This window comes from Triticum urartu, unplaced genomic scaffold, assembly GCF_056163025.1.
Source record: "Triticum urartu cultivar PI428250 unplaced genomic scaffold, HENAU_Tu73 scaffold2, whole genome shotgun sequence".
In the NCBI taxonomy this organism is placed as follows: domain Eukaryota; kingdom Viridiplantae; phylum Streptophyta; class Magnoliopsida; order Poales; family Poaceae; genus Triticum; species Triticum urartu.
Genome location: NW_028260368.1, coordinates 6,641,602 through 6,665,541, shown reverse-complemented (window position 1 = coordinate 6,665,541; position 23,940 = coordinate 6,641,602). Strand labels below are relative to the sequence as shown.

General features: G+C 36.5%; 3 non-coding genes across 3 annotated transcripts; 2 read left to right on the top strand and 1 right to left on the bottom strand.

Moving 5' to 3' along the window:
* The first annotated feature begins 17,798 nt into the window (after window positions 1–17,798).
* On the top strand, window positions 17,799–17,869 carry TRNAC-GCA (transfer RNA cysteine (anticodon GCA)). Its single transcript has one exon. It is a non-coding gene; the product is annotated as a tRNA-Cys (tRNA).
* Window positions 17,870–21,489: 3,620 nt separating this feature from the next.
* On the bottom strand, window positions 21,490–21,561 carry TRNAT-GGU (transfer RNA threonine (anticodon GGU)). The gene has a single exon. It is a non-coding gene; the product is annotated as a tRNA-Thr (tRNA).
* Window positions 21,562–23,519: 1,958 nt separating this feature from the next.
* TRNAM-CAU (transfer RNA methionine (anticodon CAU)) lies at window positions 23,520–23,593 on the top strand. The gene has a single exon. It is a non-coding gene; the product is annotated as a tRNA-Met (tRNA).
* The last annotated feature ends 347 nt before the right edge of the window (window positions 23,594–23,940 follow it).

The following is a 23,940-nucleotide window of genomic DNA, read 5'->3' as shown; positions in this document are numbered from 1 at the left end:
GTAGCTCATAAGGCTCATAACCTTGGGGTTGCGGGTTCGATTCCCACTACCGCCTCCATACTCCTTCTTTATGATATATGCATGATATAATATATACATCATGCATTTGTATCTGGATTTTTTGATTTCCTAAAAGAGTTTTGGTCTAACAGTTTTTTCTCGGAAGAAGCAAAAAAATAAAAGAAAGAATAAAATATGAAAGAAAAGCGTCCATTGTCTAATGGATAGGACAGAGGTCTTCTAAACCTTTGGTTAGGTTCAAATCCTATTGGACGCAATCTTATTTCTATCTATTCTTTAAATAACTATACTAAACTAAAAACAAAGAAAACTTTTTGCATGATTCAAATGAAAACGCTTTCTCAACGATTCCTATTCTACTAACAAGAGTAGACATGCAAAATTTATTTGTTACTGAAGAGAAAACCGTTCCAGCTGTTCCTGAATAGCTTCCTTCAAAAGGATTTCCGCTTGCTCGGTGAATGTCTTGCTAGAAGATATAATTTCTTGGAATTGAGGTTTAGTATCTTTTAGATGTTTACGTAACTCATCCAGAAATTTATTTACCTGTTCAATTTCTAACGAATCAAGATATCCTCTTGTTCCGGTATAAATAGTAGCTATCTGCTCTTCCACTGGGAGAGGATTTGCCTGGATGTTTAAGCAATTCCCTTAATCGTCGACCCCTTGCCAATTGATTCTGACTTGTTTTATCGAGAGCAGAGGCGAATTGTGCAAAGGCTTGTAACTCTGCGAATTGCGCTAGTTCCAATTTTGATTTGCCAGCTACTTGTTTCATGCTTTAATTTGAGCCGCGGATCCTACTCTGGAAACAGAAATACCCACATTAATAGCGGGTCGAATTCCGGCATTGAATAGATCCGCAGATAAGAATATTTGTCCATCTGTAATGGAGATTACATTAGTAGGAATATAGGCGGAAACGTCTCCAGATTGAGTCTCAACTATTGGTAAAGCGGTCATACTTCCTTCGCCTTAAAAGAGAATTTAATTTAGCGGCTCTTTCTAAAAGGCGTGAATGCAAATAAAAAACATCCCCTGGATAAGCCTCACGTCCGGGAGGTCTTCTTAATAGAAGGGACATTTGGCGATAAGCTTGTGCCTGTTTGGAGAGATCATCATAAATTATTAAAGTATGCCGTTCGCGGTACATAAAATACTCAGCCAGGGCTGCTCCCGTATAAGGAGCGAGGTATTGTAATGTAGCAGGTGAATCCGCCATTTCAGCTACTACAATAGTGTATTCCATGGCCCCCTCCTCATGGAATGTAGTTACTACTTGAGCTACGGAGGATGCTCTTTGACCGATAGCTACATAAACACATATTACACCTTGCCCTTTTTGATTGAGAATTGTATCTGTGGCTACTGCTGTTTTGCCAGTCTGTCTGTCCCCAATAATTAACTCTCGCTGACCGCGCCCTATAGGGATCATCGAATCGATAGCAATAAGCCCTGTTTGAAGAGGTTCGTATACGGAACGCCTGGAAATTATACTTGGAGCAGGAGATTCAATTAAGCGAGATTCGGAAGCTATAATTTCGCCTTTCCCATCAATAGGTTTAGCCAGAGCATTTACAACACGACCCAAGTAAGCCTCACTCACGGGTATCTGAGCAATTCTTCCTGTTGCTTTTACAAAACTTCCCTCTTGTATCATCAACCCATCGCCCATTAATACAATCCCAACATTTTTGGATTCCAAATTCAGAGCAATACCCCTAGTACCTTCTGCAAATTCGACTAATTCACCTGACATTATTTCACCAAGACCTATAATACGAGCAATCCCATCCCCACTTGAACTACGCGACCTATATTCTCAATCCCTACTTTCCTATTATATTGTTCAATACGTTCGCGGAGAATTTTATGAATTTCGTCGACTCGAAGGGTTGCCCATTAGTGTTTCTTGACTCTTTTTTCGGAAGCAAGGGGAAAAATAATGCCTAAATTCTAAACGAAAGTAGAAGTTCAAGGCCTAATTAATTTAATTATTTCTTCCATTCCAGGGACCCGAGAATGCCAATATTAGCACGAATCGTACGGAAATGTAACTCGGTATTCAAACAACTATTCAGAGTTCCTAGAGCTCCTTGTACGGCCTGTTGGAAAACCGCTGTCGGACCTGATTCATTGCCCTTTGTTTTTCAAAATAAAGGGTTTCGTTTTTAGACTTTTCCAATTGTTCCAAACTAAATAGAAGTAGCATTAATCAAATTTGCTTTTTCTCGTTCTATCTCAGAGTATCCATTCATTCGATACTCATCCGCTTCTAGTTCGACTTTCTGTAATCGAATCCGAGCTTTTTCGAGTTGCTCAATGGTCCCTCTACGCAATTCTTCTGAATTTCGAATAGTACTCAAGATCCTCTGTTTTCGATTATCTAATAAATCTTTTAATGAAAGTAGATTATTTTGTAAGTTTACAACTTTTATGATCTCTTCCCGAACCAAACATGAATCTTTCGATTCATTTGGCTCTCACGCTCCTTTTTTTTTTTCTATAGCTATTTCCATATCTTTTTTTTAAGTAATGAGCCTATCCTCTATCTTCTTTTTTATGTTTATATTTCAATATACCGAAACCTATATAAGACTAGATAAATATTAAGAGGACTCTTCCGCCTAGATAAAAATATATCATGGTCAGCAAAGTTGTTTCTTTATTTTTATTTGCCCTCTAGTTAATAATTTCAATTTCATTAAGAAAAACTAACTAAATAAATGGAAAATGAAAATTAATAGAATTCTTTTTATTTTTTTTTCTTCAAATCCAAAAAAATTTCTCTTTTTTATACATAGGTCGTCGATTCGGCATTGGTTAAAAAAGGGCAGGGTGCCCCCTTTTTTTTCTAGTAAATAGTTCAAACCATTTTATCGATATGAGTGTTCTATATCAGATAAATTTTACATTAGCTATTTCCCGTTTAAATTGGTACTAATACTAATATAGTTGTAGAAAGAGTACCTCTTTTTGCCTGGACTTCAAGCAGTTTAGCTTTAACCGTGTTAATGGTCTCACATTCTTGGTTTATAGAGAATCAAAGTTGATTTACCAATGAGTCGAAATGCTATGGTTCTTCCATATGATTTCTGAATTTATTCAGAAGTAATTCGTCGAGATCGTGCACCCTTTTCTTATTTATCCGAAAAATACTAAAAAATATTATAAAGTGCAGCCGGATAGATCCAATCTATTCTTGAAATAGACAACTCGCACACACTCCCTTTCCAAAAAAAATCAAAACACCAACCACTACAGTTAGATTTATTAGATTTGTTGCTAAAATATCGGTATTAAGCCCGAAACTGCCAGCGGATGGCCAGTGAGCTAAAAAAACGAAAGAATGGGTTACATTTTTCATATGCTCTCCTCTTATAGATAGGACGAACAAAGAACAAAGTTTTTCGATCACTTACTTCGCTCGCCCTTTTTTGATCGGTTTTTTTAATGCAAATAGATTCAATCTAGTAATTTCTTTTAGATTAAGTCTTACGTCTTGTTTGACCGGTGAAAGACTTCCTTTGTTGAAATGTTCTGTTCCCAAAATTCCTAAAATAAAAGGAAAAAACTTTCCACTTTCCTAAACTAAGGACGGGAAATAAGAAGGTGAGCATATCTTCTAAATTAATAATACTCAACTCAGCCCTTCCTAGAATGGGGTATTATCTGTCCCGATAAATAGATAATTCCAGGAGTAATAAATAGGAGTAAATTAAATAAAGTATTGATATAATTGGAATTGTGGAAGCAAATACCAATTTACTAAAAAAAGAAAAAAGTATCTAATCGAAATCGAAAGAATTTTTTTTTTAAGATTAAACAAAAGGGTTCGCAAATAAAAGCGCTAGTGCCACAACTAGTCCATAAATTGTTAAAGCTTCCATAAAAGCTAGACTAAGCAATAAAGTACCTCGTATTTTACCTTCTGCTTCTGGCTGTCTCGCAATACCTTCTACAGCTTGTCCTGCAGCAGTACCTTGACCAACTCCAGGTCCAATAGAAGCAAGCCCTACGGCCAATCCAGCAGCAATAACAGAAGCAGCAGCAATTAGTGGATTCATGGTGAGTAGTTCCTCGTGTCAAAAAAAAGAAATGGTTAAGGATACAATCAACCAATAAATTCTTACTTCTAAGCTCTATTGGGGAGAAGTAAAGTAACTAAAAAGTACAAATTGAAATCAAATTGAAATGATAATGTGAATTGTCCGAACTACATAGAAGGGAATTCCATATCCATATATCGGATTAGATAATGAATCTAACCTAGGAATATATAATATAATATCCTATATATATACATTTGTTTCTTCTATTTTGTTTGCATATTTTCTCATTTTCTATTGAATCGGATTCTAAAATCATTGCTTAAAGTGGAAACCTGCATAAAAGAGGACTCCACTTATAGACATTAAGGATATTATAGTATAGATCTAGCCTGACTCCACCCTCCTTAATGCATATATACTTTGAAAATTCCATAATATAGTCTATTCTATTCTCTCTCCTACAACTCTAGGCTATATATTCATACGCATTTCTAACTATTTTTTTGCAACCAAGCAGATTATCTGGAACCATGCATGAATTGAGCTAAGCTGCAAAAAAAAAAAATACTATTTCCAAAAAGAGTCAATTCAATGATGACCCTCCATGGATTCACCTATATAGGCTGCGGCTAATGTTGCAAAAATAAGAGCTTGAATACCGCTTGTAAATAATCCAAGAAACATGACCGGTATAGGGATTACTAAGGGGACTAAAGAAACAAGAACAACAACGACTAATTCATCCGCCAATATATTCCCGAAAAGTCGAAAGCTAAGCGATAATGGTTTTGTGAAATCTTCTAGGATGTTAATTGGTAAAAGGATTGGAGTTGGTTTAATATATTTCTCGAAATAGCTCAATCCTTTTTTGCTAAGACCAGCATAAAAATATGCCGCTGACGTGAGTAAAGCTAAAGCAACAGTAGTATTTATATCATTCGTGGGCGCTGCTAATTCCCCATGGGGTAACTCTATAATTTTCCAAGGTAAAAGAGCACCCGACCAATTCGAAACAAAAATAAAAAGGAACATAGTTCCAATAAAGGGAACCCAGGGACCATATTCTTCTCCAATCTGAGTTTTGCTCAAGTCTCGAATAAACTCAAGGACATATTCAAAAAAATTCTGACCGTCGGTCGGGATGGTTTGTGGATTCCGAACAGCTATGACAACTGAACCTAGCAAGATAGTAATTACGACCCAAGAAGTGATGAGTACTTGGGCATGAATTTGGAAACCTCCTATTTGCCAATAGAAGTGTTGGCCTACTTCTACACCCGATATATCGTATAACCCCTTGAGTGTTTTAATGGAACAAGGTATAATATTCATATTGTCCTCTGATAAAAATTGAACTTCAAAAAAGGAATTCTTTTGATTCAACCATCTCTTTCTCAACTCAGCAACTTGAAGTATTAATCTTATATTTAGGATACCAAGAAAGCACATCAGATCATAATATATATCAATACCCTCTAATATATATCAATATTCCCCTTCTTTTTTCTATGCAAAAAAAATTCTATGCAAAAAAAAAGATATAGTAAAGTAAGTGATTCCATAAATTTACGCAGTTGCCCAAGAATTCACTATATATTCTTAATCAACGATTTCTTATATAGAGAGAACGGCCCTCACAAATTGAAAATACTAATTTGTTAAGAATCAATCGAATTGAAGTCATAGTGTCATCGTTGGCTGGAATCGATATATTCGCGAGATCCGGGTCACAATTTGTATCGACTAAAGAAATAGTAGGAATCCCCAAAATGGCACATTCCCGAAGAGCTATATACTCTTTTTGCTGATCAAGGACGATCACAATGTCTGGCAATCTCGTCATATATTTGATCCCGCCGAGATACCTTTGCAAAGTAGATAATTTTCTCTTCAAGATTGCCACATCTCTTTTTGGGAGATGGTGGAATTTTCCCATTTTTTCTTCTGCTCTTAAGTCTCTAAATTGAGAAAGTCTAGTTTTCGTAATCGACCAATTCGTTAACATACCACTGAACCACTTTTTATTAACATAATGACAACGAGCCCTTATTGCAGCTGATGCTACTAAATCTGTTGCTCTTTTTTTGGTACCAACAATTAAGAAACTTTTTCCCTGACTTGCTGCATCAAAAACTAAATCACAAGCTTCTGATAAAAAACGAGCCGTTCTAGCGAGATTTATAATATGAGTACCTTTACGCTTTGCCGAAATGTAAGGGGCCATTTTAGGATTCCATTTCTTAATACCATGACCAAAATGAACTCCTGCTTCTATCATCTCTTTCAAATTAATGTTCCAATATCTTCTTGTCATTTTTTCCACACTTCCTTTTTTTTAATCCTACCATTCCATTACGGAATTTAGTTCTTTTTGAAGATTAAGAAAGATCCGAAATAGCTTGAAATAAATAATAATTGTTCCGAGAGAACCTTGTACTAAGATAAGAGTTGGCCATTGATACATGGTATAAACATAACCACCTTAATGAATTAACTGACTTGTTTTACTTATTAAAATAAAAATCTTAAAAATCTAAAATTTGACCTGTTAGTGTTCTAAGTTCAAAAGTCTAGTAAAGTAAAAAATATTTTTATGGGGGTTCTTATGTCTCATAAAAATTGTTTGTTACGTCAGAATCTGAAGAAACTAATTCTGTATGGAGAAACAAAAAATCTCTCATTTCCGACGCGAATAGATTTTTTTTTTTTATTTCGAAATAAAGGTTCTTGTCTTGTGGGGAACGATGCACAAATTTTTGGAATCCGGTACCAACAGGTATAATCCCCCCCAGAACTACGTTTTCTTTCAAGCCTTTCAACCAATCAATGCGACCTCGTAGGGCAGCTTTTGCTAAAACTCGAGCAGTTTCTTGAAAACTTGCTTCAGATATGAAACTTTGGGTATTCAGGGAAGCCCTTGTTATTCCCAATAAGATTGCCCGATAATAGATCGATTCATCCAAAGCTCGTCCTGCTCGTTCCGCTCGCAATAGTCCGATTAATTCCCCAGGCGAAAAAACATTAGACATTCCATCTTCGGAAACCCGCACTTTTGATGTTACTTGGCGTATAATAATCTCTATATGTCTATTATGGATCTGTACCCCTTGGGATCGATAAACCTTTTGGATTTTATTAACCAAAGAGATACGACTTTGGGCTATGGTTAGCTCAGCTCCAATCAAGAATCCCCAAGGGACCCCAAGAATTCTTGGTATACGCTCATTCCAATCCTCAATTCTCCTTTCGAGATTCGGGGATAATGAATCAATTGAACGCGCTTCAAAGATTTGTTCCACTTTTGGAAGACCTTGCGTTATGTCACTAGATCTCGATTTTTCATATATAAACGTAACTAACCTATCTCCCTTGTAAAGGATTTCTCCATAATGACCATTAACAGTTGCTCCTGTAGTGGCCAAATAAGGTTTAGCTGCTCTTATAACAAAGGAATTCATATTTACAATGAAAATTTGACCGGATTTTTTTATGTGCGATTTAAATAGACATACATTTTCACAAATAAATTGTCCAAGGTGAATTATTGCCAATGTCTCTTCCCAAGAATCATGATGGACAAAGTGACAATTCAAAAGGAATGGATCCAACATTATGTTACTATCGAAATTAGAAATCCTTTTATTTTCATCTATTAAAGAGTATTTAAGTTCTTGAAGTACTTGGAAGGTTTGTTTTAAATTGTCAACGAACAAATATTTTTTTAACAGGATTTTATTATGCGTTAGTAAATAGTAAGATGAAGAAAAATGCGATATACTAGCTACAATAGCGCCTAAGGGCCCAAAAATTTCTCGAATAGGAATTCTAGGATTCCATTCTTTTATCGCATTGGGATGTTTTGAATTCTTGAATAAACCAATTCGAGAACAGTTGGATGCCGACAAAATCATCAAAGAGTGGTATTCTTTATTTCGATTCAACAAAGTGCCAATAGCTTCTGGATGTTGGCTAAGTGATTCAATCTTCGCCTTGGAATAAAAAGAATTGATATTGGCGCGATCTAACCTATTATGGGGAATCGGTCCTGCACTTGTCCTACCATACCTTTTTCGTGTATACGAAATAGTGGACTTGACTAACTCAATTCTTAGGAAATCGCGAATAAGATCATTTGCTCTTACCTCAACAAGGGAAGCACCAGCCTTTTCTTTTTCTTCTTGTTCCCAATTCACTACTAAGCAAGTTCTAACAAATTGACTATTTGTGTGATAAATTCTTTGAGTTAACTTGCTATTTTCATGAGAAATAAAATTGACAAGTCGAATTTGGAGATTATTTTCTTCTTGCAAGAGATCCTGCGGGAAAAGTGTTGCTAAATTTCTTCCTTCGTCCATTTCATATGCCACTGTAGGGCGAACGGAAACAAAATACTTTTCCTTGCTCTTGAGAATTTTTTTCCGTTGAACATAGACCCAATTTTTCCTTTTTTTTGATTCCTTAGAATCTTTTTTTTGTCTTTCTGGCGGTATCAAACAGCCACCTAATATCTTATCCGCCTCTTCAGGAAAATGAATATCTCCGGAAAATATTTTGAGTTCCGTATGGCTTTTTTTTCTCTTCACTCGGACCAGTCCGCCTAGTCGACTTCTTGTATTTTTTGTGAGTTGTGTATTCACTCCAATAATACTATTGTCAAGTATCTTTAGGGATGAAGATCTCGGCAAGATATGAAGTTCTTGAAGAATGAAAAAAAACCGATCTACTTCTTTTTGGTATTTTAGACTAAATTCTTTTGTTCCTCGATGCTCAATCAAACCCTCTTTTTTTAAGATGGAATCTTCCTCTGGGCTCTCGTATTCGTCCTCTGAATCTTCTTCTGAGTCTTCCTCTAAAGTACCATATTTTTCCTCTGCGCTTTCCCCGGGGCTGCCATATTCGTCTTCTGAGTCTTCCTCTAGAGTTCCATATTCGTCCTCTTGGGTCCTATATTTGCTCTCTGGGCTCCCATATTCCTCTTCTGAGTCTTTCTCTAAAGTCCTATATTCGTTCTCTGGGTTCCCATATTCGTTTTCTGGGCTCCCATATTCGTCTTCTAGGGTTTCATATTCGTATTCGTCTTCTAGGATTCCATATTTAGATTCTTCTAGGGTTTCATATTCATATTCGTCCTCTCGGGTCCTGTATTCGTCTTCTAGGGTCTCATATTCCTCTTCTGAGTCTTCCGCTCGAGTCCTATATTCTTCTTCTAGGGTCCTATATCTAAATTTAACAATTCCTGAACCCTTTTTATCTTTTCTGTATCGGGGATCGTCAAAATAAGCAAAAATAGTATTTCTACGTAAAACACCCATAAGGGGGATTTCAATCGAAATCCCAAAACAGGATATTAGTTCTTTCTCTTGTTCTTGATGATATTGTAATGGAATGACGAACCTATTTCTTCGCTTTTTCGCCAACAAATCTGAATTATCTTGAAAAATAGAAGGATAGATAAAATTCCAATGGCCATTGGACATGATTCGATCCGACGTTGAATAATCAAGAATTTCCCTATCTTTTTTACCATAAGTATTCATTTGATCTTGATCCTTGTGGAGTGAAAAAGACGCTATACTGGATCTGCACATACTTACTGACAATATCCATAAATGGCTTGTTTTTGGTAATCGGCGAAGATTACCATATTGATATTCGGGCGCATGGTAAACATCAGTACTCCAGTGCATTTCGCCGTCTGATTCAGAATAAATATGCTTTTGTACCCTTTCTTTAAAATGTAAAGTGGACGTTCCGGCACGAATCTCCGCAATTACTTGTTCGGATTTTACATATTGATCATTTTGCACTAGAATCAAGCTTTTTGAGGGAATATTCACACTATATAGAATATCTTGACTCTGAATAGTTACATGCAAGTCTATATAACATAGAAAAGCAGGCTGCCCATGACGGGTACGTGTGGGGTGAACCAAATTCTCATTGAATTTTATTTTTCCATTCGAAGGGGATCGTACAAGGTCGGCAGTACCCCCTGTGAATACTCCGCCAGTATGAAAAGTTCTTAATGTTAGTTGAGTCCCTGGCTCCCCAATTGATTGACCTGCAATAATACCTACGGCTTCTCCCAATTCGACCAGATCACTATGAGTAGGACTCCGGCCATAGCATAATTGACAGATCCAAGAAGTGCTTCGGCAAGTAAAGGGGGTTCTAATATATATTGGTTGTGCTCGAAATGGTTGTGCTCGAAAGGCAGTTATGAATCGATTGACTAATCCAATTCCAATATCTTGATTTCGCGCGGCAATGCATCGTGAACCGATATATATATCGTCTGCTAATACACGACCAATTAGTGTTTGGACAAAAAGTTTTTCCGTCATCCCATTTTGAGGACTTACAGAAATACCTCGGATAGTACCACAATCTCTTCTACGCACAATAATATGTTGAACTACTTCAACAAGTCTACGTGTAAGATATCCAGCATCTGCTGTTCGCACAGCAGTATCTACAACCCCTTTGCGGGCTCCATAGCAGGAAATTATATATTCTGTCAAAGAAAGTCCCTCGCGTAAATTGCTTTGAATAGGTAAATCAATCATTTGTCCTTGAGGGTCCGACATTAATCCTCTCATACCTACTAATTGGTGTACTTGAGATGCATTTCCTCTGGCTCCTGAAAAAGACATTAGATAGACTGGATTAGAAGGATCCGTTATCCGAAAATTTGAATTCATTTCTTGTTTCAAATATTCACTTGTCGCATACCATATCTCAACAGATTGGCGTAATTTTTCTACCGCGTGTACAGCCCCATAATAATAGTGTTTCTCCAAAAGAAAACTCTGTTGTTCCGCGTCTTGGACTAACCATCCCTTAGAGGGTATTGTTAAAAGATCCTCGATTCCTAACGAAATCGATGTAGTAGTGGCTTGATGGAAGCCCAGAGTCTTTAGTTGATCCAGTATATGGGATGTATATCCCATTCCAAAATGATCTATTAATCTGCTAATAAGTCGTTTCATACCAGTTCCGTCTATCTCTTTATTATGAAAGACCAGATTGGCCCGTTCCGCCATACATAAGTACCCCCTTTTCGGCTGAGTAGGATTCGACAATTGCTGAGTAGGATTCGACAATGGGCCTGAGTCAGTGATTCGAAAATTTAATTAACTTAATTGCCTCAATCTCAATCTGGATTCGCGTGGCAAATAATGATGATACTAGGGAAATCGGAATGCCCCCCGAAAGGGGAGGGGCATCGCCGAATCTAACTTTCTTGTTTAGGTAGTGTATGAATAGGCCTGACTAAATCCTTGTATGGCTTCCTCTATTTCTCTATAAAAAGAAATATGACCAAGAGTGGTTCGAATGTATATCGAACGAATTTCTTTTTTTCTATTTCCCATTATTAGATAGTGGGCATAAATCTCATGATAAGTCCCCAAAGATTCATATTGAACTTCAATCGGAACTTCTCTTGACCCAATGACGCGTTGATCCAGGTTCCATCGTAGCCACAAGGGACTATCTAAACTGATTAGTTTTTGTCTATAAGCTCCCAGTGCATCATAAGAACTAGAAAAATGGGGTTCTTTATCTTTCCTATATTTAAAATTATTATTATTATTGTAATTTACTTTTAGATTTGGGTAGTTTCTGCAACTATTATATCTATTTGCACAAATACCTCGACGCTTTCCAATCGTTAATACATAAAGCCCGATAAGCATGTCTTGGGTTGGTACGCAAATAGGATCCCCAATAGCGGGAGATAAGAGATTCATATGAGAAAACATAAGTAAACGGGCTTCTGCCTGAGCTTCCAAGGATAAAGGTAGATGAACAGCCATTTGATCTCCATCAAAGTCCGCATTGAAACCCTTACACACTAATGGGTGTAAAGAAATAGTACGCCCCTCTACTAAAGTGGGTTGAAAGGCCTGTATGCCTAATCTATGCAGGGTAGGTGCTCTATTTAACAGTACAGGATGTCCCCGCATAACTTCTTGAAGTATTTCCCATACAATGGGTTCTTTTTCCCAAATTTTCCTTTTAGCAATCCTTACATTAGAAGTGGCGCGTTTCGTGATTAAATCGCGAATTACAAATAGCTGAAAAAGCTTTATTGCTATCTCTAGAGGTAATCCACATTGATGTAATGAAAGCGAATGGACCCACAACAATGACAGAACGCCCCGAGTAATCGACCCGTTTCCCAAGCAGAGTCTCGCGAAACCTTCCCTCTTTACCTTCAATTACATCTGAAAGTGATTTGTATACTTTATTGTGACCATCCCTCGTCGGTTGCCCGCGGGACCCACTATCAAGAAGTGTATCCACGGCTTCTTGTACCAATTTTTCCTGGCACATTACTAAATCTGCTGGCGCTAATTCACTTCTTTTTAATAGATAGGCAAGATTGTTGTTCCGACGGATAACTCTCTTATAAAGTTCATTAATGTCTGAAGTCACTACTTTATCTCCAGACCTATAAACAATAGGTCTCAATTCGGGAGGAAGAACCGGTAATAAGCACAAAACCATCCATTCTGGTTCTACATTTGTTTGAATAAAATGTTTCGCCAATTGCATGCGTCTAATCAAAAAAACTTTTCTTATTCGTCTTTTTCTATCTTCCCACTCATCTCCACTATACCCCTCGTCTTCTAATTCCTTCCATTCGACCAAAGAATTCTCTATAATAATTCGCAAATCCAAATCTGCTAATTGTTCTCTAATAGCACCTGCTCCTGTCGCAATTTCCCGATTTCGAAATGTTGCAAAGCCTGGGGTAGAAAAAAAGGGAGAAATGCTGTGGTTACAGGATGCAATTTCCTCTTCGAATAAACCTCGTAATCGTAAAAAAGTGGGTTTTTTAGTGCTGGGCCTAGCAAAAGAGAAATCGCCGTATACTAGGCCCTCCAACTTCTTAAGAGGTTTATCTAAAAGATTCGCGATATAACTAGGAAGACCTTTCAAATACCACACATGAGTCACGGGACATGCGAGTTTGATGTATCCCATTTGATATCTTCGTATCCGAGAATCCACAAATTCGACCCCGCATTTTTGGCAAAATCTTTCGTCTTCGTTTTCAGCTCCGCTCGCTCGAGAATTGCCACAAGCGCAAATCCCGCTTTTTATGGGTCCAAAGATTCTTTCGCAAAACAATCCATCTTTTTCTGGTTTATCGGTTTTATAATGAAAAGTAGAGGGCCTTGTGACTTCGCCAACGACTTCTCCATTAGGTAGGTTTTTGTTAGCCCAAGCCTTTATTTGTTGAGGGGAAACGAGTCCAATTTGAAGTTGTTGATGTTTATATTGGTCAATCATAAAATAGAAATAAGAAAAGAATTTATATTTATTCCGATCAAACTTCCTCCCTATTAACCTGGAAGTTCTTTTCAGATACAAGGAAATGATTCAGTTCTAGAGCCAAAGATCGTAGTTCTCGAACGAGCACTCGAAAAGATTCTGGAGGATCCTCATGATTAGGTATTCTTTTTCCCCAGATCGTAGCATTAAGTATTTCTTGGCGAGCTATAAGATGGTCAGATTTATAAGTAAGTATCTCTTGTAAAATATGAGCAACACCAAATCCTTCTAAAGCCCAAACTTCCATTTCTCCTACTCGTTGTCCCCCTTGCTTGGCTCTTCCTCTAACCGGTTGTTGTGTAACAAGTGAGTAGGGCCCAGTAGAACGCCCATGAATTTTCTCATCAACTTGATGAATTAATTTTAAGATATAGGACTTCCCTATTAGAACAGGTTGCTCAAAGGGGTCGCCTGTTCTTCCATCAAATATTCTGCTTTTTCCCGGGTACTCGGGTTCAAATACCCATGGATTTTTTGTTTCTTTACTGGCTTCATATAATTCTGAAAACACAAGTTTTCTTGAAGCCTCTTGCTCATATCTCTCATCAAAGGGTGCTATTCTATAATGTTTCTTTAGCAGATCCCCCGCTAATCCGAGCGAGCTTTCAAATATTTGTCCCACATTCATTCGGGAGGGTACTCCTAAGGGATTGAAGACCATATCAACGGGTGTTCCATCTTGCAAATAGGGCATATCTTGCCTAGGCAAAATTTTGGAAATGATCCCTTTATTCCCATGTCTTCCGGCTACTTTATCCCCAACTTTGATTTCACGTTTCTGTAAAATATATACACGAACCATTATGTCGAGCGGGTCCCTTTGGATCCATTTCACATCGATAACGCGCCCTCTTCCACCTATAGGTAATTTCAGAGAAGTTTCTTTTGAAGTGGAAACCTCAAGGCCAAATATGGCCCGTAATAATCCAGCTTCCGCGATATAAGATGATTCGCTCGCTATCTGAGGCGTTAATTTACCTACTAAAATATCACCAGTTTCTACCCAGGATCCCAACCTAACAACTCCATTTCTGTCCAAATTGCGGAGTAAATGTTCTTCTAGATGTGGTATTTCTTTAGTGATTTTTTCAGCGGAGCCCTGGCTTGTCGTATCCGTCTGAATTTCATATTTCCGGATGTGAAAAGAGGTATAAATATCTTCATATACCAAACGTTCGCTAATTAGTACTGCGTCTTCAAAATTGTAACCTTCCCATGGCATATAAGCTACTAATACGTTTTTTCCTAAAGCAAGTTCGCCCCCAATTGTAGCAGCTCCTTCTGCTAAAATTTGTCCTTTTTTAATGGATTTACCCCGTGGAACCCGGGGTTTTTGGTGCATACAAGTATTTTTGTTAGAGCGACGGTGGTTAACTAAAGGAATACTTATAGTCTTCCCACTACTTGATAAAAGTATCTTATGACTATCAGTAGAAATGATCTTTCCCTCGCGTTCGGCTATAATGGAAACCCTCGAATCTAGAGCTGTTTGGCGTTCCAATCCAGTTCCAACAATGCATTTCTCGGACCGAGAAAGCGGAACTGCTTGGCGCTGCATATTAGAACTCATTAAAGCCCGATTCGCATCATTGTGCTCAATAAAAGGAATGAGAGAACCCCCAATAGAAAAATATTGGAAAGGAAAAATACTTCTAACATGAATCTGTTCCCATGCAATAGTCAAGAATTCTTGACGGTATCTAGCCGGAACAACCTGTTCTTCCTGAATACCTTGATTCAAGGACAAAGAATTTCCTGCTGCTATCATATAATATTCATCTCTATTTGGTGATAGATAAACCACCTGTCTCTCTTTTTTTTCTTTTGCTTTCTCAGCAGATATTTCATAAAACGGACTCTCTATGGATCCCCACAAGTGATCAATTCTCGCATGAATTGTTAAGGATCCAGTAAGTCCAACATTGATTCCTTCAGACGTGTCAATTGGACAAATACGCCCATAGTGACTCGGATGAATATCTCGGCTCCGAAAACTTGCGGTTCTCCCCGTCAACCCTCCAGGACCTAAACAACTCACTTTTCGCCCATGAACAGTTTGTGTCAATGGATTCGTTTGATCAAAAACTTGAGATAACGGGTATGTGCCAAAAAAGGTCTCATAAGTAGTTATTAATAAAATTGAAGTTGAAGTTGGAGTTACCAAAGTTTGGGGAGTCGGTTTCGATTGACGTATGAATACTCTACGAATAGTTTTTTGAACTGCATGTTGTAAACGACCAAGAGCCAATCCGAATTGATCTTGTAACAGATCCGCAACCGAACGAATACGTTTATTTTTCAAGTGATTCATATCGTCATCGTCAAGTATACCCGTTCCAAATTTCATTCCAATCAAATGATCCGTAGCGGCCAATACATCTCGTGGTAACAAGAATGTATTGTTCTGAGGAATATCAAGATTAAGTCTCCGATTCATATTTCGTCGACCAATCCTTCCTAATTCACATTTTTGTTGAAAAAATTTCTTTTGTAATTCCTCGCATAAGGACTCCGAAAATACCAGGTCCCCACCTACACAAGCAAATTGTTGATAAAACTCCAAAATAGCTTTTTCTTTTGACTCAATCCTCTTCTTCTCTTTAGCATTCGGGAAAGACAAGAAAATTTCAGGGTAGGAAACATTATCCAGAATTTCTCTTAGATTCGAACCCATAGCTGATGATAGAACTAGAATAGATATCTTTTGTTTTCTACTCACGCGAGCCCATATCCTTTCTTTTTTATCAATTGCTAATTCCGATCTCCCCCCCCAATCTGATATTATAGTGCCAGTGTAGATAGAAATTCCCTTATGATCTAATTCCGAGCGGTAGTAAATACCAGGACTTAGCAATATTTGATTGATCACAATTCGGTATATTCCATTTATAATAAAGGTTCCTAAGGAATTCATTATAGGAATGTTTCCGATAGAAATGGTTTGCTTTTGCACATCGAAACCAAAAATTAATCTCGCAGATACATATAATTCGGAAGAATAGGTGAGTGATTCATACACAGCATCTCTTTCTTTTATCGAGGGTTCTAGCAGTTGATATCCTTTCGCAAATAATTGAAATGCAATTTCGTGATCTGGATCTTTAATTGTTGGAAACTTGTCAAGTTCTTCTGCCAAGGCTTGATTAATGAACCTACAAAATCCCTCGAATTGGATCTGACTAAATCCGGGTATTGTGGACATTCCCTCGTTTCCATTCCGGAGCATCTTAATCTTAAGTTTCCTGTTTATCAAAGAAAAATTCCATTATCAGCTCACTCTTCATCAATCCCTATGGATCGATCTAGCAATCATGGAATCTATATTCTGTTTACTGAATCACATGAAATTCTAGGGAACTCCACATACGTATTTCATATATGTATTTCATACATATGAATAGAGACCATTTGGACGAAAGTTCGAGTTTGCCAGGGGTACAAATGAAATGAAAATGAATTGATAAAACATTCCTACAAAAAAAATTCTGCCACTTATACTTTATGTTATGATATTCTAATCAGATTGGATGGCAAAGATTTCTCATTTTATCTCCTTTCTATGAATGTAATAAAGCCGTAATATAATATACTAGAAAGTTTGACTTTACTTCGATTTAGAATAGCGTGCTTACTTTAATTTCTCAAAATAATTTGAGGGTTCTTTTTTATTTCGGATCGGAGTAGTATAATTGCTAGAAAATTCAGTATTTCATTGTGGAATTCTAAAATAAAGTAAGTCCCTTTTTTAAGTACATGCCAATCTAGTTATCCACCTCTCCCCATATCCATGCTTTTCTTTTATCGTAATTTCACTTGGGTACGCCAAGATAGTCAGGTTATACTCTATATCAGAGCAAATTTCCTTTTTTTATTCAAGATATTTAATTTAATACTTTGAAAAATTAAAGCATGATTCCCCATAGAGATATGTACATAAAGGGGATCTTTGGATAATAATGCTGTTCGGACCTAAAGTTTACCTATACACGGATTAAGCATAAAGCCATAATATTTTATTATGCCATTGAAGGGGGGGGAGATAATACCGATTTAAGAGTAGTTCACTACTGCAATAAAAAAAAGAGAATTCTAGTTAACGGTTCCAATTTATTCTGAATTTTGCAGCCTGTGAATAGAAATCCACTTTTTCTTCTTTTTCATCTCAATAGAAAGAAATGGGAAGTTTTATTGTGTTAACAATGTATGTTTTAAGATAGAATCTATCGAGGAGAATAATAGAAACTGGATCAAAAAAAGCAGGAATAGATTTTTTGAAAAAGATTGGAAAAAAGTAAGTAGAATTATATTCAAAATAAAAGGGGCTTTTCGTAAGAAAACGTGGATGAATACTTGCTGTTTTCTAGATTTTTGATCGGATTTTTTGGCGGCATGGCCAAGCGGTAAGGCAGGGGACTGCAAATCCTTTATCCCCAGTTCAAATCTGGGTGCCGCCTGATCAATAAAATACTTAGGTTTTTTTTATAGTGCTGATCGAATTCGATAAATTTTTACTTCGCATAAGTTCGGGCAAGAGAGTAACTGGGCCTGCCGATACTGGGTTTAGAGAAACCATACCATAGTTCTATCCTCAAACTAGGGTTAGGGTTTGTTTTGACGGTAGTGGCCAAAATGGTTATCAATAGGGGTGAGGTAGTGTTTCCTTATTCTTTTATTATATGAATTTGAATTGGTTCTTAATTGAGATTCGATTTGATAATTTTAAAATACGAGGATAAGATGTCAGAAATCTTGGTATCCAAAGAAAGGTCCCTAAGGGGCATTCTTTTTTTTTTTCAATCTAAGATTCAAGAAGGGACTCCACGAAAGAATATCAAGACTTACTAATTATTATACATTTTTTTATCGTACATCTTATGTTACCTACATACACTAAAGTAAGGACTACTTAATTCTAACGAGAATCAGATTAAATAGGTCGATCAAAAATCAATTTAGGAGTTGTATTATGGATAAAATCTCTTCATTCTTTCATAGAATGATACAAAGCAAGGCTGCAGGGTTTAGGTCAAAAATAAACATTAGGTAAGGTAGGTATCCAATAAATATTTATCTATCGATAATTTTATGGTATATTCGGGCGTCCTTTGCTTAAAAAAAAAAAAAAGAGTAACAAAAGGAATAAAAAATCTTCCTATTCCCGCTTCTTCTATTCAGGACATCATTCCCGTACTCTTTCTTTTTTAAGGAAAAAAGGGCTATAGTATCTCGTATTTTTAATGCTCTCTAATTCTACCAGAATTCCTATAAGAATTTGTTAGGAGTAAATTCCTTGAACTGATTGATCCATGGCCTTAGGGCGGAATCCCTTTTTGACTCTGTACCCTTGATTCCACTATGATTATTGATCAATAGTAGAATAATCCCTTCATAGAAATAGGAGACATAATTTAGATGGATATAGTAAGTCTCGCTTGGGCTGCTTTAATGGTAGTCTTTACATTTTCTCTTTCACTAGTAGTATGGGGAAGGAGTGGACTCTAGGGATACTACTAATTGATTAAGTAATCAAATTGTTGTATCAATTCTTTTCTTTAATGGATCATTTTGCATTAATCATTTTGTCAAACGTTATTCTTTAATCTTTTTCTTTAGTTTTGTTTCACTCCTGTAAGAAACTCTTGTATTGTAAGTTGTAATGTAAGAAAGAGCCATTATACCAATTCAGAATTTCTACTAGAAATGACGAATGGTTAAAAAAAGTTCTATACATAAGAAAATTAGACTTTCTTCCACGGAACTATTCACGGCATATCACACATTTTCCATTTCCTTTTACTTTTTACTATAGTCTATTCTTCATATTATTTTTCTTTCCTTCCATGGATTCTTTGGTCAAGAATTGTCTTAGATTTTTTTATTTTGACCTGATTGAAATTAAGTGGATGCAATGAAAAAAGAAATTGAATTAGACTACTTAACTATTTCAATCTACTAATCTATTCTATGTAGATTCAAAGATAATATAATAGAAAGAATCTAAAGTGTCGTAGAAAAAACTATATGTAGTTCTTTCTACCACACTTTAAGATTCCAACCAGATCCTTTCATTTAAGACTTGGATTTTTTTTATTTAATCCCTTTTTAATTTCTTCAATGATTAATTGGAATTCCAATTAATTATTTTGGCTGACTGTTTTTACATAAATAATAAGTAAAAAAGAAGTAGGAACTAGAATGAACAGTGCAGTAGCAATAAATGCGAGAATATTGACTTCCATAACCTCTTTATTTTTTATTTTCACAATAACTCGGGATGTAATCCCATGGAGAGGAAAAAGGGGTATCTTGTAAATTCAAGGGTAGGGCTTGCATTCTGATAATACTGAATCAATTCAATATTATGAATATCGGATCTATCAAATCAATTCATGGATGAGAGTTATATTTCACGGATGAGAGTTATATAGTATAACATAGGAAGATCCTCTATCCACACTAAGACCAAAATGGGTTTTTTGATTGGATTAGGAATTCCCTCTTTTTTAATCCTTTTCTACTTTTTCTTTTCTATATCTCTAACCCACGAGCTTTCTTAATCTTATACTTTCTTAATCTTATACAATTTCCCTTCCTTTTTCTTATAGTTATACATACAATTATGTATGTATTATATGACCAACTTTCACTTTCTATGGGTCACATAGACATCCAAATAAGCAGTAGAAGTGAGATGGGGAAAAGAGGTCTGAAATAAAAAGGGAATACGATTTATGTATGGATTCCGGTAAAATACCGGTACTCTATTCCATAAGAGTGGAATAGGAAATTAAGATGAGGATGGTATCATCATAAAGAAAGATAGAGTAATATAATATCCTAAATTCTACTAATCCACATATCGTATGTGTGTCTTTCTTTATCGATTGGGAGTAGTGAAAAAAAAATTCCTATATGCCCTCCCTCCCTCTTTAATGAGAGATGCAAAATAAAAAAGTGAAGTAAGGGTGCCCTGTGGGTATTTGATCTTGCTCCCTGCCCCTTTTTTTCATGGAAAAAGGAAATATCAATTTCTCCATTCATTGAACCCTAGTTCGGGACTGACGGGGCTCGAACCCGCAGCTTCCGCCTTGACAGGGCGGTGCTCTGACCAATTGAACTACAATCCCCGCGGGGTGTATGGCATACCCATTCTTAAATAGAACCATAAGAAGATTCGATTCGTCTTTCGTACTCTAAGAAATAGACGAATCATATACTACATACCCACATATTATATTATACGTGGGTATAGTGAGAGTGACATAACTAGTATGTCGTGATTTTTTATCACTAAAAATGGATAATAATCCAGCCTTCAATAAGAAAAACTCTTTTGTTTGTAAGAAAGGAATGAGAGAGATATGGATTAGAAAAAAAAATTTCCCTTTTTTCTTTATCTTTTATTTCTATAGATCAGACATTTTATTTTATGGAAGAAAAACAAAAGGATTTAGTTCATACTCACGAAGCCCTAGATTTTTGGTTTGGGCCGAGCTGGATTTGAACCAGCGTAGACATTGTCAACGAATTTACAGTCCGTCCCCATTAACCACTCGGGCATCGACCCAGGAAGAATTTATTCTAGGGTTTTTGCTAATCTATGATTAACCTCCTTTCATAATACTCCCTACCCCCAGGGGAAGTCGAATCCCCGCTGCCTCCTTGAAAGAGAGATGTCCTGAACCACTAGACGATAGGGGCATCACTAGACGATAGGGCCATATACAACCGCTCGTGATTATACTATAATCATAGTATGAGCAGTTTTTTGGAATTGTCAATATACTCGAAAAGTATAAATAGATCCAAAGCAAAGAGTTTTTCCAACTTTTCTGTTATGTTTTCATCTAGGATTTTTTTTAGTTGATCGTTATAGATTAATTCTCCGTGCTTCATTTAGTGTTCATACCAAAAATGCATCCATCCCGCACTAAGTCATAAAATTCTCTAAAAATATAGAGAAAGTTTCAAAAACAAAGAAAAAAAGTGAATCAATTTAGTAGAAAAGTACTCTATCAGATTCGAACCAACGACTTACGTCTTAGCACGAGATTACTCTACCACTAATTTAAAAAGCCCTTTATCGGATTTGAACCGATGACTTATGCCTTACCATGGCATTACTCTACCACTGAGTTAAAAGGGCTTTTTATTTAATTCAAAAATTAGCCACTTGGATTTCCCATTATGGGTCTACTGCATAATGTACATATTATATATATAATATATAGAGATAGAGAGAGAGACATTATGTAGAGATTGTATATGTATATATCGATATCTTGAGAGCTCAAAATAAAATTAATAAAAAAAAACATACCCTACATAACATATCCAACTCTTCTTGGTTCAGGGTTTTCCGTTTCCGAAGACTAGTAAAATAGGCGGATTCTGGAACCCCAAGGATTCAACGGTATATGGATATGGAAAATATAAGATTTCCGATCCTAGCGGGAAAAGGCGGGGAACAGATACCCAATAGGATATAGGATCCTTGGGAGGAACTTTTGGTAATGGCCTTGATCCTCTATGCTATTTTTTATGTGTTCTTAGTTCTATTGAACTTTTTGCATTCTTTTAAACAAGAATCTAATAAACTAGAATTGAGTCAGTGGAAAAAAGGAGAGAGAGGAAAGTGTTAAATGGAGAGAGTCGACTAATCAGAGACTTTTAGGATCTTCTTTACATCAGGTAAATCTGTCGGCCCTGTCCGTTTTTTTCTTTAAGTTACGACTCTTTGCTGCTTACTTCTATCAAGCCATAGGGAAAGTCTATGATGAATTTGGAAAACTCATCTCACTCTTACTCTATGGCTCGGACTTAATGGGGGAAGAAAACATCTTCCATAATTTCTTTTTTGTTCAATTCTGGACAAAAAAGAAAAGGAAAAAAGGAATTTATAGGGACAGTGTTACCCCCTATATCCCCTAGTTTATATTGTAGGAATAATAAAACAATTTAGCAGTCTGACACACTTACGTCCTTGCAAAGTAAATAATTATTATTGTAGTCGTAACCGTAGAATAGGATCCTAATCAAAATAAATACATTTGGTTCAGGCGCTATTAGCATGGTAAGAAAAGATTTTTTTTACAGACCAGAGGGGCTATCTAAATCCTAAAGTAAAGGCGAGCGATCGAAGTAGAAGTACCAACGGCTCAGTGTCATGAACCTTCTCCATCTGATTCAATAAGGGGGAATTAGCCTTCTTGTCAAATGGCTATCCTTGACAAAGGGTACCATTTATACCATAATCTACAATGTAGCGGGTATAGTTTAGTGGTAAAAGTGTGATTCGTTCTATTAATAACTGAATTTGAAATGATATACTTAAGGCATCCTTAAGTTTTTTATTTTTATATTCCGATGAAAACTTTAGTTCTTATAAAGGATTAAATCCTTTTCCTCTCAATAGCATATTGAGGAAGAATATACATTCTGGCGATTTGTATCCAAAGACTAATTTAAATTGCATCCAAAATAAAAATAGGATTATGAGTACAGAGTCGCGAAGCATAATTTTGCATTGGATTAAGTATTCCAATTTTGAAAATATGAGTAAAGGATCTATGGATGAAGATACAAAAAAGTTGATTTCCAATCGTAACTAAATCTTCTTAAAATAAGGAATAAGGAAGCCAAATAGCTAAAAAACGATAGTTTTGGTTTACTAGAACCATCCGCATATTGTTTCAGCTCGGTGGAAACCCAATTCTTTTCCTCAGGATCTCTTGAATGAAATTAGGGAACGAAGTAAGTAGATTAGATGAATTTAGATAGAATTTCTATCTCCTACTCTATAAGGATCATCTAGAAAGCGGAGAGCTTTGGTTCCATTCAAATAGAAAAGCTGACATAGATGTTAAGTGGTGAGAATATCCATAAAGGAGCCGAATGAAATCAAAATTTCATGTTCGGTTTTGAATTAGAGACGTTAAAAATAATCAACCAACGTCGACTATAACCCCTAGCCTTCCAAGCTAACGATGCGGGTTCGATTCCCGCTACCCGCTCCATTCTGTATAAAAGGAGTATTCTATTTGTCTAGACATGTTAGAGGCTTGTATTCAAGCCTTTTTTGTCCACCAGTTTCTGGTACTCCAGAGCGGAGTAGAGCAGTTTGGTAGCTCACGAGGCTCATAACCTTGAGGTCACGGGTTCGATTCCCGTCTCCGCACTTAGCAGTCTGTATAAAAGGACTATTCTATTTCTCTAGATATGTATGGTAGAGGGGCGTATCCAACCCTTTTTTATTCATTAGTTCCCGGCCCTAGAGGGCAAAATTGAGCAGTTTGCGAAGTCACTTGCCTTCAAAAAAAGAAGGCGCAAGGCCTCTCCCTACCCTGCAGAAAATAAAAATGAAACGAAAGGGACAGTCTACCTCTCCCTTCCCTTTAAAAAAAGTTTGCCCGTTGTTTGTCTCAGTTAATACCCAATTTTTGGAGCTCTGTTGGCGAGTTCTATTTCTGCCTCTGGAGCGCCCTCTTTTTTTGAGTGGGATGCAAAGGAAGGGTAAGATAGTAAG